Consider the following 17,716-nt stretch of genomic DNA (forward strand, 5'->3'; position numbering starts at 1 on the left):
GCTCAGCTGCAAGCCTAAAGGCTAGAGGTTCGAACCCGCCAGCCGCTCTGGGAGAAAGATGTGGCAGTCTGCTTCCATAAAGATTACACCTTTTGTATGATCTTTAAGCAAAATTTTACTGGTGTGTGATATTAATGATATTGTTCAGTAATCTCCACATTTTGTTGGATCACCTTTCCTTGGAATGGGTACAAATATGGATCTCTCCCAGTTAGTTGGCCAAGAAGGTGTCTTCCAAATTTCTTGGCATAGACGAGTAAGCACTTCCAGCACTGCATCCATTTGCTGAAACATCTCAACGTGCATTCTGTCAATTCCTGGAGCCTTGTTTTTCACCAGTGCTCTCAGTACGGCTTGGACCTCTTCCTTCAGTACCATGGGTTCCTGATCATACGTTACCTCCTGACATGTTGAATGTCAACCAATTCTTTTTGATACGATGACTCTATATCCTTTCCATCTTCTTTTGATGCTTCCTGTGTCGTTTAATATCTTCCCCGTGGAATCCTTCAATATTGCAAATGGAGGCTTGAAGTTTTTCTTCACTTCTTTCAGCTTGAGAAATGCTGAGTGTATTCTTCCCTTTTGGTTTTCTGACTCTAGGTCTTTCCACAGGTCATTATAATACTTTACTTTGTCTTCTCCAACCACCCTTTGAAATCTATTCAGCTCTTTTACTTCATCATATTTTCCTTTTGCTTTAGCTATTCGACATTCAAGAGCAAGTTTCAGAGTCTTTTCTGACATCCATTTAGGTCTTTTCTTTCTCTCCTGTCTTTTTAATGACCTCTTGCTTTCTTTATGTATGAAGTCCTTAATGTCATTCCACAATTCGTTTGGTCTTCGATCATTAGTGTTCGAGGTGCCAAATCTATTCTTGAGATGGTCTCTAAATTCAGGTGGGATATACTCAAGGTCATACTTGGACTCTCATGGACTTGTTCTAATTTTCTTCAGTTTCAACTTGAACTTGCAAATGAGCATTTGATGGTCTGTTCCACAGTCTGCCCCTGGCCTTGTTCTAACTGATGATACTGAGCTTTTCCATTGTTTCTTTCCACAGATGTAGTCAATTTGGTTCCTATGTATTCCATCTGGCGAGGTCCAAGTGTATACAAAAAAACCAAACCCAGTGCCGTCGAGTCGATTCCGACTCATAGAGACCCTATAGGACGGTGTAGAACTGCCCCATAGAGTTTCCAAGGAGCGCCTGGTGGATTCGAACTGCCGACCCTTTGGTTAGCAGCCGTAGCATTTAACCACTACACCACCAGGGTTTCTGTCCAAGTGTACAGTAGCCATTTATGTTGTTGAAAAAAGGTATCTGCAATGAAGAAATCACTGGTCTTGCAAAATTCTATCATGCCAACTCCAGCGTCGTTTCTATCACCAAGGCCATATTTTCCAACTACCTATTCTTCTTCTGTTTCCAACTTTCTCATTCCAATTGCCAGTAGTTATCAATGCATATTGATTGCGTGTCTGATCAATTTCAGACTGCAGAAATTGGTAAAAGTCTTCAATTTCTTCATCTTCGGCCTTAGTGGTTGGTGCATAAATTTGAATAATAATCGTATTAACTGGTCTTCCTTGTAGGCATATGAATATTATTCTATCACTGGCAGTGTTATACTTAAAGATAGATCCTGAAATGTTCTTTTTGATGATGAATGTGACACCTTTCTTCTTCAATTTGTCATTCCTGGCATAGTAGACTATATGATTGATTCAAAATGGCAAACACCAGTCCATTTCAGCTCACTAATGCCTACGGTGTCAATCTTATGCATTCCATTTCATTTTTAACAATTTCCAATTTTCCTAGATTCATACTTATATTCCACATTCCAGTTATTAACGGATGTTTGTAGCTGTTTGTTCTCATTTTGAGTTGTGCCACATCAGCAGATGAAGGTCCCAAAAGCTTGACTCCATCCATGTCATTAAGGTTGACTCCTCTTTGGGGAGTCAGCTCTTTCCCAGTCATCTTTTCAGTGCCTTCCAGCCTGAGGCGCTCATCTTCTGGCAATACATCAGGCAATATTCCACTGCTATTCCTTAAGTTTTCACTGGTTGATTTTTTTTTTACTGTGCTTTAAGTGAAAGTCTGGGTTTAAGTGAAAGTTTACAAATCAAGTCTGTCTCTCATACAAAAATTTATATACACCTTTCTATGTACTCCTAGTTGCTCTCCCCCTAATGAGACAGCACATTTTTTCCCTCCATCCTGTATTCCCATGTCCATTCAGCCAGCTTCTGATGCCCTCTGCCTTCTCATCTCTTCTCCAGACAAGAGCTGCCCACATAGTCTCATGTGTCTACCTGATCCAAGAACCTCGCTCTTCACCAGTATCGTTTTCTATCTTATAGTCCAGTCCAATCCCTGTCTGAAGAGTTGGCTTGGGAATGGTGCCTGTCTTGGGCTAACAGAAGGTCTAGGGACCAGGACCTCCAGGGTCCTTCTACTCTCAGTCAGACCATTAAGTCTGGTCTTTTTATGAGAATTTGAGGTCTACATTCGATTGTTCTCCTGCTCCCTCAGGGGTTCTCTGTTATGTTCCCTGGTAGGGCAGTCATCGGTTATAGCCAGGCACCATCTAGTTCTTCTGGTCTCATGCTGATGTAGTCTCTGGTTTCTGTGGCCCTTTCTGTCTCTTGAGCTCATAACTACCTTGTGTGTTTGGTGTTCTTCATTCTCCTTTGCTCCAGGTGGGTTAAGACCAATTGATGGCCACTTGCTAACATTTAAGACCCCAGATGTCAGTCTCCAATGTGGGATGCAGAATGTTTTCTTAACAGGTTTTATTATGCCAGTTGACCTAGATGTCCCTTGAAACCATGGTCCCCAAACCCCCGCCCCTGCTACACTGGCCTTTGAAGCATTCAGTTTATTCAGGAAACTTCTTTGCTTTTGGTTAAGTCCAGTTGTACTGACCTCTCCTTTATTGTGTGTTGTCTTTCCCTTCACCTAAATTAGCTCTTGTCTACTATCTGATTAGTGAATACCCCACTCCCTCCTCTCCTAACCATCAAAGAATATTTTCTTCTCCATTTAAACTATTTCTCAAGTTCTTATAATAGTAGTCTTGTACAATATTTGTCCTTTTGCAGCTAATTTCACTCACAGTAATGCCTTGCAGATTCCTCCACGTTATGAAATGTTTCACGGATTCATCGTTGTTCTTTATTGATGTGTAGTACTCCACTGTATGAATATACCATATTTATCCATTCAGCCACTGATGCACACCTTAGTTGCTTTAATCTTTTTGCTATTGTGAACAGTACTACAATGAACATGGGTGTGCATGTATCTGTTTGTGTAAGGGCTTCTATTTCTCTAGGATATATTCCAAGGTGTGGGACTGCTGGATCGTAAGGTAGTTCTATTTCTAGCTTTTTAAGGAAGTGCCAAATTGATTTCCAAAGTTGTTGTACCATTTTACATTCCCACCAGCAATGTATACGTGTTCCAGTCTCTCCACAATCTCTCCAACATTTCTTATTTTGTGTTTCTTGGATTACTGCCAGCCTTGCTGGAGTGAGATGGAATCTCAGTGTAGTTTTGATTTGTATCTGTCTAATGGCTGATGATCGTGAGCATTTCCTCATGTATCTGTTAGGTACCTGAATGTCTTCTTTAGTGAAGTGCCTGTTCATACCCATTTTCACTGGTTGATTTTTTCAGAAGTAGACCACCAGGTCCTTCTTAGTCTGTCTCCATCTGGAAGCTCAGCTGAATCCTGTTCACCATGGGTGATCCTGCTGGTATTTTGAGTATCAGTGGCATAGTTTCCAGCATCCCAGCAACACACAAGCCCCCACAGTACAACAAACTGACAGACTGACAGTGTGTACAAGGGAAAATATGACGAAATCTCTATAGCTGATGTTCATTACAATATTCCTGTGTACCTTTCCCTATTATTTAAATTTCTCAAAATGACACGTAAAAATGAAAGAATTCCATCTAGCAAACAAAAAAAGTCCAAAGATAAATGAAACAGGGAAGTATATCTGCCACATGTATCAGAAAAAAAGAATAAATTCTTTAACAGTTAAAAAGCCTTTAAAATGAGCAAAAAAAGTGATTCACAAAAAAATATACATGACTTGAAAAAAAAAGGGAAATGAAGTATAATCTCAAACCTCATCTAATTCTAGAATAGCCCTTTTGTTAAAAAAGACTCTGGAATCATCTTGACTCTTACTTCCCCTGTCATGACTTCCACATTCTCAGTACTTCCAGATAAAAAAGCAAAACTACTTTTATCACATGAATTTCTGTCTATATTATACATTAGAATTTATGACACCAAACCTCTCAGATGGCATCCAAGAACTCCTTGTCTGATCCTAACATGTATCACCATCCCCATTTCTCTTTTTTCCCTGTCTTAGTTATGTAGTGCTGCTATAACAGAATATCACAAGTAGATGGCTTTAACAAAGAGAAATTTATTTTCTCACAGTCTAGTAGGCTCCAAGTCCAAATTCAGGGCATTGGTTCCAGGGGGAGGCTTTCTCTCTCTGTCAGCGCTGGAGGAAAATCCTTGTCATCAATCTTTCCCTGGACTAGGAGCTTCTCAGATGCAGGGACCCTGGGTCCAAAGGATGTGTTTTGCACCTGGTGCTGCTTTCGTGGTGGTATGAAGTCGCCCCAAAATGTTTGTCAATTTGGCTAGTCCATAATTCCCAGTATTGTGTAATCGTCTATCATTTTGTCATCTGATGTGATTTTCCTATGTGTTGTAAATCCTGTCTCTATGATGTTGATGAGATTAGCAACAGTTATGCTAATGAGGCAGGACTCAATCTACAAGACTGGGTTGTATCTTGAGCCAATTTCTTTTGAAATATAAAAGAGAGAAGTGAGTAGAGAGGCACGGGGACCTCATACCGCTGAGAAAGCAGCACCAGGAGCAGAGCCCATCTTTTGGACCTGGGATCCCTGCACCTCAGAAGCTTCTACTCCAGTGGAAGACTGATGACAAGGACCTTCCTCCAGAGCCAACAGAGTGAGAAAGGCCTCCCCTGGAGCTGAAACCCTGAATTGGGACTTCTAGTCTACTAGGCTGTGAGAGAATAAACTTCTGTTTGTTAAAGCCATCTATTTACAGTATTTTTGTTATAGCAGTACTAGATGACTAACACAGAAGTTGGTACTGAGAGTGGGGTGCTACTCTAACAGATACCTAAAATGTGGACGTGGTTTTGTAACTATGAATGGATAAAGGACTCAGAAGGAAATGAGGAGAGATGTTACACTGGAGACAGTACAGACAGCAAAACGAAGCAGCAGAGAACAGCAGCAGTAGAGAACTGGCAGCAGCAGAGCCAGACCAGCACGAGACCGTGCTGGAACCAACCTACGGAGTGAGAGCTGAGTGCCTTTGCACAGGAGGCTTCCTGGCAGAGTGGGGTGCCTCCAAGCACTTATTGGTGAAGCTAGGTTTGCCAACCCACAGTGCAAGACAGCTGACTGCCTTCCAGCCAAAGATTACTGGTGGAGTGGGGTGCCTCCAGGTACTTATCAGTGGAGTTAAAGAACTTTGGAACACTTGCCCCAGCAGGGCACTCAAGTGGTGAGGTCTGAAGGGCTGAGAGACCAAGAAACCAGGAAGTTGAAGCTGAAGAGACAAGGAACACAGGAAGACTAGCTGCTTCAGTCTCACAGTAGGGCCATATCTCTGTGGTCTCAAAGTATGGAGTCACCCCTCAGATGGATTAAAATGGGGCTGTCCAAATGCAAGGGAGCAGAGCTGCTATCCCAGTGGGCCTGGAAGGCAGAGTGGAAGCCTAGGGCCTAGGGGCCCCCGCTCAGAATTCGGAAAGTGTGGCCAATACCTAGAGTCTGGAGGGCAGGGCCGTTGTGTAAATGTATCAGAGAGCAGAGGATTATTTTCAACCCTTGAGGGCTAATGTAATGTGTTCTGCTTACTTGGTTGGTGCCTTTATCCCTTCTTTCCCTCCAGTTTCTCCCATTTGTAATGGAAATGTCTAGCTTGTACCTGCCTATTGTACCATAGTACCTTTGGAAGCAAATAACCTGTATGCTAGATTTTACAGATGAAGAGGAATGTTTCCATTTTGGACTTAATGAATTAAGTCTTAATGAATTAACACTTCTGTTATGATGTGATGGGGTGAATATGTTTTACATGTGGCAAGGACATGAATTTTGGGGGGCCAACAGGTGGAATGTAATGGATCAACTGTTTCTTCCAAAAATTTCTGTTAACTTGGCAAGTCCGTGATTCCCAGTATCATGTGACTGTCCATCATTTTGTCATCTGATGTGATTTTCCTATGTGTCATAAATCTTATCTCTATGATGTTGATGAGATGCGATCAGCAGCAGTTATGTCAATGAGGCAGGACTCACTCTACAAGATTGGATTGTGTCTTGAGCCAATCTCTTTTGAGATATAAAAGAGAGAGGAGGGCAGAGAGACACAGGGGACCTCATACCATCATGAAAATAGCGCCAGGAGCAGAGCACGTTCTTTGGACCTGGGGGTCCGTGTGCCTGAGAAGCTCCTAGTCCAGTGAAGACTGACAAGGACGTTCCTCCAGAACCAACAGAGAAAGCCTTCCCCTGGACCTGATGCCCTGAATTTAGACTTCTAGCCTACTAAACTGTGGGAGAATAAACTTGTTTGTTAAAGCCATCTACTTTTGGTGTTTCTATTATAGCAGCACTAGAGGTCTAAGACATTCATTCCCCAAGAAGAAGCCCAAATTGTAACAGGCAAAGATTCTTACTGGACCCTGTGTGTGTTTACTCCACTTCATCATGTTCTCTCAAACTGGAGTAACCTCCCCACACTGCAACCATTTAAATCCCTCCCATTTCTTAGTTCTGACACAATGTCTACCCTTTTCAACCATCCACCTCTTATCCACTGTGTCTACATTGTTAAGTTGTCCTTTTTTCAGACAAATTGCAAATCTTGATGAAATGCAAATGATTAATCAGGTAATTCCTTCAGTATGAGGTAATTGTTTCTTATGTAAGAGGAAGAAATCTTCATGTTTTTCTATTATGTCCTGTGTATTATCCCCTACAAGGGGAGTATACTTATCCACAGAAGTTTGTGCTTCTTATAAGCATACACAGTCTAGAGGAGATATGGTCTTAATGACTAGAAGTCTAAATGACAACGTGTTAGCGGAAGCAGAAAGACAAAAGTCAAGTGATTATAAACTGCCCTCGGAGAGTCCTTCATTGAGCAGGCCTAGTCATGGGTAGTACAAGGGTGCACATGTCTCTGGGAGAGATGACAAAAATAATGGCATAGGCTCTACCTTTTGTGAAACAAGGTGGTGTTTAAGAGAAGAAAAATGGAAACTCTAATTCTTTCAGCGGCCCAGCTGTATTCAGAGGGAATAATCTTTCATTCACGTTAGAGTTTAATCAACAACCCCAAGTAGAGAGTCTGAAGGCTGGGAACTAAGGCTATAAAAATGAACGGAAGGTGGTCCCAGACTTGAAGCTATCTAACTGCAGAAAGAAACACCTATCAGATAATTCCCACCAATATATGAAATGCAGACAGGGGTAAGACTGGGGTTTGTGAGGACTCAGAAGAGGAGGGACAGTTAGCTCAGACAGAGACCAGAAGAAAGATAAGAGCAACCGTTTCCTTCATGGGGTATCCAGGGCTGCTCAGTATATAGATCATGAATGAAGAGCCAGGCAAAGGGAACAAAGGTCAATCCAGGCATGAGAACATGATATGAGGCAAAGTCAGGAACAGTAGATGTGTTTAAAAAACTAAATGAGTTTTGGTTTTGTTTCAGAATACAGTTACATACTGAAATGTGTTAATGTCACATTTCCCATTAGATTGTGGACTTCATTAAGAAAGGAAAGTATTTGTATTGTATATAAGCTGTTTACTATAACACATGTTGCTTCCTTTAGAACATCTTGGTAGCTCACTAGATAGTTATTGATAGAAGTCAGAAGAGCAGGAAACAGAAGAAAAGGGAATGGGTCATAACTTCAAAGCCTGAATGTCATACTGAGAAAACGGGAATTTAATCGTGTAGAGGTGAGGAGACACTGAGGTGATGTCCGCATGAAAGAGACATTCGTTACCTCATTAGCATTTAGACGGATTACTCAAGTAAAGTGGAAGATGTGCATGAGTAGGTGAAGAAAGAGGTAGGCAGATAGAAAGGCATTTCAACAGTTTACTCCAGAGAACATGAACTTTTGATGGTAACAGAAGGCATGAATTTAAAAAGCATTAGGTCGAACAATATTATATTGCTGTTATCTCTGAGCTATACAAATAGCAAAAGTAGCAAGACGAGATTATAGACTAGATGTGGCAGGAGCTGAGTGTGAAAGAAAGAGAAAGACAGAGACATTGAAGAGGAATCCCACTCCTGTGGCTTGGGCACTGGCTGAATGGAGTTTTCTCATCTAATAGGGAATGAGGAGAATTTGTTTGGGAAGGTCTGTAAATGGTAACTTTTACTTTGAATCAGTTGAGCTGGAGATGCCTGTTAAGACAGTTACAGAGAAATGTTGAGTCTAAAGCTACATTGTCCAATATGGTAGCCACTAGCCACATGAGAACATTTAAATTAATTAAAAATCCGGTTCCCCAGTCACATTAGACAAATTTCAAGTACTCAACAGCCACATGTGGCTAGTGACTACCACTTTGGATAAGACAGCTACAGAACATTTCCATCACTGCAAAAATACTTTTGGATAGCACTGGTCCAAAAAGTGGGCAGATGTCCAGGTTGAAGAGCCAGATTTGGAAGAACTAACAAATTGTTAAAACCAGATGAAATAAGTCTGGAAGAATAGCAAGAAGGAGTGGAAATTTGTGAGAAGCCACGAGAAAGGGCAAGAGCCACGAACTGTTAAAATGCCTTTCTGTCTGCCTACCTCTTTCTTCACCTACTCATGCACATCTTCCACATTACTTGAGTAATCCATCTAAATGCTAATGAGGTAACAAATGTCTCTTTCATGTAGACACCACCTCAGTGTCTCCTCACCTCTGCACGATTAAATTCCCATTTTCTCAGTATGACATTCAGGCTTTGAAGGTATGACCCATTCCCTTTTCTTCTATTTCCTGCTCTTCTGACTACTGTCAACAACTGTCTACTGAGCTACCAAGGTGTTCTAAAGGAAGCAACATGTGCTAAAGTTAACAGCTTGTATGTAATACAGATGCTTTCCTTTCTTAATGAAAACAGAAGAAACATCAAAAAGCATGACAGAGGCAGAGGAAGGTGTCACAGACACTTACAGATGAGGCCTTCCAGTGGGACAGAACAGGGAGCAGTCAGGTGCTGCTGAAAGGTAAAGTGAGGTAAAGTCTAGATAAGACCCACTGGATTTGACTACAATTAGGTCACTGGTGAATACAGGTCACGGGCATGTAAGGAGAGACACCAAGGTCTTATGTAGTAGGTTGAAGTGTGAATAGAAACTGAAACATTTGCTAGAGAAGAGAACTTTAAACTGTCTGCTGAGTAACTTGTTTATTACAGGTACTTGAGAGAAATATTTATGGAGAGCTATATATTAAGTGTGTGAAATCCATTCATCCCCCTCTCCAGTTAGTCTAGGTTTTATCCCTGAATCAGGTAGGATGATCAGAAAGATGTCTACCTCAACATCCGTTTTACTTACCTGAAAAACTATATTAACAACAGTCCTGCTTTGCAAGCAGCAGTAAAGAACAAAAACAAAGAAGGCTTAAGACACACATACACACAAAATAACAAAATGGTAGAAGTAAATCACTTCTTCTCAGTAATTACTGTGAATGTAAATGGATTAAATGCTCCAATGAAAAGGCAGAGAGAGGCAGAATGGGTAAAAAACATGATCCAGCTATATGCTGTTTATAAGAGATACACCTTAAACCAAAGGACACAAATAGGTTGAAAGTGTAAGGATGGAAAAAATATTCCATACAAATAATAACCAAAAGAAAGCTAGAGTGGCAATCTTAATATCAGACAAAGTAGATTTTAATCTGTTAGAAGAGATAAAGAGACATTATATAGAGACAAAAGGGTCAATTAATCAAGCAAATTTAACAATCTTAAATATACATACACCCAACATCAAGGAAATATATAAAGCAAACGCTGAAAGAATTGAAGGGAGAAATAAATAGTACTACAATCATAGTTGAAGACTTCAATACACCACTTTCTATATTAGACAGAATATTTAGAAATAAGACCAATAAGGAAACAGAGGACTTTAATAACACTATAAACCAACTAGACTTAACAGGCACATATAGAATACCCCAAAACAGCACAATATACATTCTACTCCAGTGCACGTGGATCATTCTCTAGGACAGACCACATGTTAGGTCATAAAGCAAGTCTTGATAAATTTAAGAACACTGAAATCATACAAAATATTTTTTTCTGATCACAATGGAGTGAAGCTAGAAATCATTAACAGAAAAAAAAAAAGCTTTGAAAATACACAAACACAGGGAAAATAAACAACACACTAAACTACCAGTGGGCCAAGGAAGAAATCACAAATTTCTTAAGAGTCAAATGAAATCACAACAAACCAAACCTTATGGGATGCAGTGAAAGCAGTACTCTGAGGGAAACTTACAGCAGTAAATGCCTACATGAAGAAAGATCCCAAATCAATAGCCTAACTCGACAACTCCAGGAACTAGAAAGAGAAGAGTAAACTAAGCCTTAACCTACCAAAAGAAAGGCAATAAACAAAGATAAGAGCAGAAATAAATAAAACTGAAAACGAAGAAACATCAGAATGAATAAAACCAGAAGCTGGTTCTTTGAAAAGATCAATAAAATTGACACATCTTTAGCTAACCTGATAAAGAAAAGAGGAGAAAAGATGCAAATAACCAAAATAAAAAATGAAGGAGGGAACATTACATCTGACCCAATAGAAATAAAGAGAATTATAACAGAATATTATGAACAACTATACAGCAATGAACTGGATAACCTAGATGAAACGGACAAATTTTTAGATGCACACAATCTACTCAAACTGACTCGAGGAAACAGAAAGTCTCAAGAGATCCATAGGAAGTGCAGAAATTGAATCAGTGATTAAAACCTCCTAACAAAAAAAAAGGTCAGAACTAGATGGGTTCGCTGGGGAATTCCACCAATCATTTAGAGAAGAATTGACGCCAATACTGTTTAAACTCTTCCACAAAATAGAAAAGGGAGGGATACACCCTAATTCATTCTATGAAGCAAACACAACCCTGATACCAAAACCAAAGATACCACGAGAACAGAAAACTACAATATCTCTTATGAAAATAGATGTAAAAATTCTCAACAAAAATATTAGCAAACAGAATCCATGACCAAGTGGGCTTTATTCCAGGAATGCAGGAATGGTTAAACATTAGAAAATCAATCAACGTAATACACCACAAAAATAGAACAAAGAAAAAGAACCACATGATCATCTCTATGGACGCAGAAAAACCATTTGATAAGATCCAAAACCCTTTCTTGATGAAAACCCTAAAGAAGGTTGGAATAGAAGGGAAATTCCTCAATATGAATGAGGGATATATGAAAAACCAACAGCCAACATTGTATTTAATGAAAAAAGACTGAGAGCTTTCCCCTTGAAATTGGGAACAAAACAAGGGTGCTCACTGTCAACATTTCTATTCAATATTGTATTAGAAGCCAGAGCAATAGGACAAGAAAAAGAAATAAAAATTACTCAGATTGGAAAAGAAGTAAAATTATCTCTATTTGTGGATCATACAATCTATATATAGAAAACACCAAAGAGTCAAAAAGAAAACTTCTACAGCTAATAGAGAAACTCAGCAAAGTTGTAGGGTACAAGGTCAACAAATAAAAATAAATTGGGTTTTTATACACCAGCAGTTAGAAATCTGAAAGGGAAATTAAGGAAACAATTCCATTACAATAGCATCTAAGAGAATAAAAAAAAAAAAAACTAAGAGAATAAAATACCTATGAATAAATCTAACCAGGGAAGTCAAAGACTTATACAATGAAAAGTATAAAACACAGATGAAAGAGATTGAAGAAGACTTAAATAAACGGAAAGACATTCCATGATCATGAACTGGAAGACTTAATATTGTCAAGATGTCAACACTACCCAAAGCAATCTACAGATTCAATGCAATCAAAATTTCAACAGCCCTCTTTACAGAGACAGAAAAACCAATCCTCAACTTTATATGGAATGGCCAAGAGGCCCCAAATAGCTAAAGCAATGTTGAAAGAGAAGAACAAAGTAAGAAGACTCACACTTCCTGGTTTTAAAACATATTATACAGCTACAATAATCAAAACAGCCTGGTACTGGTATAACAACAGACACACTGACCAATGGGATGGAATTTAGAGTCCAGAAATAAACCCAAACATCTATGGTCAACTGATTTTTGACAAGGATGCTAAGTCTAACTGATGCAGAAAGGAGTCTCTTCAAATAAATGGTGCTAGGAAAATTGACTTTCCACATGAAGAAAAATTAAACCAGATCCATTCCTCACACGATACATCAAAACAAATTGAAAATGGATTAAGGGCCTAAATGTGCTAATTAAAACCATAAAATTCTTATCAGAGAAAGCAGGGGCAATGCTTTCAGGCCTAGCTTTTAACAGTATATTATCTAACATAATAACAAAAGCACAAACAGCAAAAGACAAAATAAATAGGGCCATGTAAAAACTAAAAACTTGTTCATCAAAAGACTTTACCAAGGAGGCAGAGCCAACATGGCCCCCTAGACAGATGCACCACACCAACCCCGTACAGCAAAGATCCAAAAACCTAAATAAGACATACAATCATTAATCCTGGAAACTTGAGCATCAAATGAAGGGATAAAGAACTAGATCAAACACCAAATGGAAGAAGAAACTGACAGAAAACAGAAAACAAGGAAAGATATGGAGTGGAAGTCTCCTGCTAACAAACATGGCATAGCATTGCCATCTTCAAACACAGCCAGCAATGACCCGGACAGAGAGTATGGGAAGGTAATTTCATGGGGCTCCCTTTTTTTTCCCCCCCAACAGGAGACAGAGCAACCAGGAACCAGAGAAACATTATCCACCTATCGCCCTTCTGGTGAGTAGAAGAACCTCCCCCAACCCACCAGCCCCTACCACCGGGTCCACAATATGAGCCCTTCTTATCCCCTGGGCCTACCCCACCCCCTCCAGCCATGTGGATTTTTTTTTTTCTCCTTTTTCTTTCTTCCCTTTCTTTCTCCCTCCCATCAAGCCTTGTATGGGCCTCCCCCCTTTCCTGCTGGTTCCCACCATTCTGCCATTTTCTTTCTTTCTTTTTAATTTCTTTCTCCCTCCCACCTAGCTCCATATGCCAATTCCCCTCCCCACTGACCCTCAGGTTCACCCCACCCCCAACCACTGGCACTCACTGCCATTTTTTTGGTCTTTCTTTCTCCCTCCCACCTAGTCCCATACACCACCTCACCCTCCTTCCAGCTGGCCCCAACTACACTGCCACAGCTAAGGAGCCACTGGCTCATATTTGCCCTGGTCTGCCCCAGCCCTACCCACCAAGTTGCCATTTTTTTCTTTTGTTCCTTTTTTTCTTCTTTCTTTTCTTTCTCCCTCCACCTAGTCCCGTACACCACCTCACCGCCCTTCCCATTGGCTGGACGAGTCTACCCTGCCCGCACCACGCTGTTTTTTTTCTTTTTCTTTCTCCCTCCCACCTAGCCCCATACGCCACCTTTCCCCCTTTCTGCCGTCCCTGCTGCATCACCTCAGTTAAAGCCACTGGCTCGCCACCATCCCAGGTCCACTCCACTCCTACTTGCTGGCTCTCACCACACTACCATTTTTTTTTTCTTTCTTTTTGTTCTCCCTCCCATGTAGCCCCATACGCTACTTCCCCCTTCCACCAGCTTCCAGGTCCAACCCACCACCCCTACTCACCAGCCCCCACTGTGCTTCCATTTTTTCTCTTTTTTCCTTCCTTCCTTTTCTTTCCCCCTCCCACCTAGCCCCATACACCACTGCCCCCACCATCCCACTGCCCCTGCAGTGGTGCCATGGATACAGTGCCACCACTGCACCAGCCCACTGCTGTCCTGGTCCACACTGCCCCCACCCACTGGCCCCAACTGCACTGCCATTTTTTCCCCTCTGTCTTCCTTTTCTTTTTGCCTCCCACATAGCCCCATACACCACCTGCCCCCATCCCACCAGCCTACATGGCACTGTCATGGCTACATTGCCAGCAGCCCACTGTTACCTTGGGTCCACCCAGCCCCCACTCATTGGCGCCAGATGAACTGCCATTTTTTTACTCCATCATCTTGGCCAAGAGATCTACATAAATGAAAAAACATACCATGCTCATAGATATAAACACTCAACATTGTGAAAATATCAGTTCTTACCAAAGTGATCTAAAGATATAATGCAATCCTGATCCAAAAATCAACAGCATTCTTTAATGAGATGGAAAAACTAATCGCCAACTTTATATGAAAAGAGGCTCTGGGTAAGCAAAGCATTACTGAAGAGAAAGAACAAAGTCGGAGGCCTCACAGCACCTGATTTCAGAACCTACTATACAGCCACATGAGTCAGAACAGCCTGTACTGCTACAATGACAGACACAAAGACCAGTGGAACAGAATCAAGAACCCAGGCATAAATCTATCCACCTATGGTCATCTGATCTTCCACAAAGTCCCAAAGTCCATTAAATGGAGAAAAGACCGTCTTTTTAACAAATGGTGCTGGCAAAATTGGATATCCATTTGTAAAAAAATGAAACAGAATGCAGACCTCACGCCACACACAAAAACTAACTCAAAATGGATTAAAGACCTAAATATAAAACCCAAAATAATAAAGATCATGGAAGGAAAAACAGAGACAACACCAAGGGCCTTAATACTTGCCATTAAAACGATATAAACCACAACTAACAATGCACAAACATCAGAAGATGAACTAGATAACTGGGGAGCGCCTAAAAGTTAAACACTTATGCTCATCAGAAGACTCCATCAAAACAGTAAAAAGAGAACCTACAGACTAGGAAAAAAATTTTTGGCTATGACATATCCATCAAGGTTCTAATCTCTAAAATGTATAGAATACTTTAATACCTCAACAACAAAAACGACAAATAATCCAATTAAAAAACAGGCAAAGATATGAACAGCCACTTCACCAAAGAAGACATTTAGGCAGCTAACAGACACATGAGAAAATGCTTGTGATCATTAGCCATTAGAGAAATGTACATCAAAACTACAATGAGATACCATCTCACTCCAATATTACTAGCAGTAATGAAAAAAAAAAAAACACAGAAAATAACAAATGTTGGAGAGGTTGCGGGGAGATTGGAACTCTTATGCACTGCTAGTGGGGATGCAAAAGGGTACAACCACTATGGAAAACAATATGGCACCTCCTTAAAAAGCTAGAAATAGGAATACTATATGATCCAGCAATCCCACTCCTACAAATATATCCTAGAGAAATAAGAGCAGTCATGCAAACAGACATATGTACATTCATGTTCACTGCAACATTTTTCACAATAGCAAAAGGATGGAAACAACCTAAATGTACATCAACAGATGAATGGATAAAAAAAAATATGGTATGTATATACAATGGCATACTACACAACAATGATGAATCTGTAAAACATCTCACAACATGGATAAATCTGGAAGCCATTATGCTGAGTGAAATACGTCAATAACAAAAAAAATATTGTATGACACCACTAGTATAAAAATCCAAGAAAAGATTTACACACAAAAGAAAACATTCTTTGATGGTTACGAGGGCGGAAGGGGAAGGGAGGGGAAATCACTAATTAGATAGTAAACAACTGTTAACTCTGGTGAAGGGAAAGGACATAAAATATAGAGGAAGTCAGCACAATTTGACCAAGGCAAAGTCGTTGACGCTTCCTAGATACATCCAAACACTTTGAGGGACCAAGTTACTGGGGCTGAGGGCCTGGGACCACAGTCTTGAGGGGCATCTAGGTCAACTGGCATAACAGAGTTCATAAAGAAAATGTTCTACTTCCTACTTTGGTGAGTAGCCTCTGGGGTCCTAAAGCTTGCAAGCAGCCACCTAAGATACATCTATTGGTTCCACCCTGTCCAGAACAAAGGAGAATGAAAAAAACCAAAGACACAAGGAAAACATTAGTCCAAAGGACTAATGGACAGAAAGAACCAAGCCTCCACCAGCATGACCCCAGAAGAATGAGATGGTACCTGGCTACCACCACTGACTGCTCTGACAGGTATCACAATAGAGGGTCCTGGAGAGAATGGGAGAAAATTGTAGAACAAAATTCAAATTCACAAAAAAAAGACCAGACTTACGGGTCTTACAGAGACTGGAGGAACCCCCAAGACTATGACCTCCGCACACTTTACTAACTCAGAGCTGAAGCCATTCTCGAAGTCCACCTTTCAGCCAAAGATTAGACAGGTCTATAAAACAAACAATAGCACACATAAGGAATGTACCTGTCTCAGTTATCTGGTGCTGGTATAACAGAAATACCAAAAGTGGATGGTTTCAACAAACAGAAGTTTATATTCTTACAGTCTAGTAGGCTAGAAGTCCAAATTCATGGCGTCATCTCCAGGGGAAGGCTTTCTCTCTCTGTTGGTTCTGAAGGAAGGTCCTTGTCATCAATCTTCCCCTGGTATAGGAGCTTCTGAGGTGCAGGGAACCCAAGTCCAAAGGACGCACCCTGCTCCTGGTGCTGCTTTCTTGGTGGGATGAGGTACCCGTCTGTCTGCTCGCTTCTCTCTTTTATATCTCAGAAGAGACTGGCTTAAGATACAATCTAACCTTGTAGATCTCATCTACATAACCGCCGCTAATCCATTTCATTAACATTATAGTGACAAGATTTATAATATATAGGAAAATCACATCAGGTGACAAAATGGCGGACAATCACACAATACTGGGAATCATGGCCTAGCCAAATTGATACACATATTTCTGGGGGACACATTTCAATCCAGGACAGTGCTTTTTAGTTCAATCAAGTATTGTAGGCCAAACAGGCAACACCTGCCTAAAAGCAAAGCCAAGAAGTCAGAAAGTGATAGGAAAACTGGATGATTGGATACAGGAAACCAAGGGTAGAAATGGTGAGAGTGCTGATACACTACATGGATTACAACCAATGTCACAAACCAATTTGTGTATAAATTTTTGAACAAGAAACTAATTTGTGCTGTAAACTTTTATGTAAAGCACATTTAAAAAAAAAAAAAAAAGACTTTCCCCAAAAAGTGAAAAGACAAGCTACTGACTGGGAGGATATCTTTAGAAACCACATATCCGACAAGAATCTAATATCCAAAATATATATAAAACTTCGACAACAAAAAGACAAACCGATCATAAAATGGCAAAGGACTTGAGTAGACATTTCACTGAAGAAGACATTCAAATGGCCACCAAATACATGAAAAGATGTTCAGTGTCATTTAACCATGAGACAGATGCAAATCAAAACTACAGATTTCACGCCCACTAGGATGGCTAAAATAAAAACTGAAGATAACTGCTGGTGAGGATGTGGGGAAATTGGAACCCTTACCCACTGCTGGTGGGAATGTAAAATGGTACAGCCTTTGTGGAAAACAGTGTGGCGGTTCCTCAAAAAACTAAAC

General features: G+C 40.4%; 1 protein-coding gene across 2 annotated transcripts in view; it reads right to left on the bottom strand.

The window, feature by feature from the left end:
* Positions 1–17,259, bottom strand: part of ZNF510 (zinc finger protein 510) — a 29,536-nt gene extending 12,277 nt beyond the window's left edge. Inside the window, exons 1-2 of one of the 2 annotated variants that reach the window (XM_049894891.1) lie at positions 16,629–17,259; positions 16,403–16,513 (exon numbers count right to left, since the gene is read on the bottom strand). The gene's annotated coding sequence lies outside the window, so the exon portion shown is untranslated. Of the gene's footprint in view, positions 1–16,402 lie in introns of both variants that reach the window. The other variant, XM_049894890.1, reaches the window with a different exon arrangement.
* Between the last annotated feature and the right edge of the window lie 457 nt (positions 17,260–17,716).

The sequence above is a fragment of the Elephas maximus genome, chromosome 9, assembly GCF_024166365.1.
Source record: "Elephas maximus indicus isolate mEleMax1 chromosome 9, mEleMax1 primary haplotype, whole genome shotgun sequence".
NCBI lineage: Eukaryota > Metazoa > Chordata > Mammalia > Proboscidea > Elephantidae > Elephas > Elephas maximus.